The 918-nt window shown below is 43.4% G+C and overlaps 2 protein-coding genes across 2 annotated transcripts in view; one reads left to right on the top strand and one right to left on the bottom strand.

The window, feature by feature from the left end:
- musk (muscle, skeletal, receptor tyrosine kinase) overlaps window positions 1-918 on the top strand; it is a 35,653-nt gene that overhangs the window by 8,138 nt on the left and 26,597 nt on the right. The gene's annotated exons all lie outside the window — the stretch shown is intronic.
- rassf6 (Ras association domain family member 6) overlaps window positions 1-918 on the bottom strand; it is a 52,332-nt gene that overhangs the window by 35,521 nt on the left and 15,893 nt on the right. The gene's annotated exons all lie outside the window — the stretch shown is intronic.

The following is a 918-nucleotide window of genomic DNA, read 5'->3' as shown; positions in this document are numbered from 1 at the left end:
TCGTAGTAGTTCATGTCATAGCAGGGCGTTACAGGGTGTAGCGTGGCAAAGCAGAGCATGGGTTGATGTAACGGGATGCAGCAGGGTTCAGCAGGACTCTGCAGGGTGTAGCAGGGAGTGCAGCTGGACCACGGCGACAGCTGCAACCAAGATCTTGTTGCCATCTTAATTCAAGGAAATAAGGTGGGCAAAAAGAAAACATAAGGACTCCAGCCGGATCGGGCTTTACTGGCCTGCCTCACTTTACTTTTAGGATATTATTGATTATAAAGTAGATGAATCTGATGACTACGAAGAGAAGCAGGTGGGCCTGGCTAGGGGGACGCCGCAACTCCTTACTCCCTAACTAAGCTTTATCAAAGAGGAGGGGTTTCAGGTTATTCTTAAATGTGGTGAGAGTTTCTGCCCCCGAACCCAGACTGGGAGCTGGTTCCACAAGAGAGGAGCCTGATAGCTGAAGAGACTCTAGGAACCACAAGTAGTTCTGAATTCTGGGAGTGTAGTGTTCTAGTGGAACAATGAGGCACTTAGAGCTCTTCTAAATATGTTGGTGTTAGACCATTTAGAGCTTTGTAGGTTAGGAGAAATATTTTAAATTCAATCCTGGATTTTACAGGAAGAAAATGCATAGAAGATAATACAGGAGAAATGTGATCTCTTTTCTTAGTTCTTGTCAGAACAAGCACTGCAGCATTCTTGATCAGCTTGAGAGTCTTACAGGACTGATTTGAGCGAGCTGATAGTAAGGAATTACAGTGGTTCAGCCTAGAAGTAACAAATACATGGACTAGTTTTTCAGTATTGTTTTGAGACAGGATGTTCCTAATTTTGGCAATGTTATGAAGATGAAAAAAGGCTGTTCTTGAGGTCTGTTTTAGATGGTCGTTAAAGGACATATCCTGATCAAAAATAACTCCT

The sequence above is a fragment of the Etheostoma spectabile genome, chromosome 16 (genome assembly GCF_008692095.1).
Source record: "Etheostoma spectabile isolate EspeVRDwgs_2016 chromosome 16, UIUC_Espe_1.0, whole genome shotgun sequence".
Lineage (NCBI taxonomy): Eukaryota > Metazoa > Chordata > Actinopteri > Perciformes > Percidae > Etheostoma > Etheostoma spectabile.
Note: the sequence above shows the minus strand (reverse complement) of the source record. Positions and strands in the feature narration are given on the sequence as shown.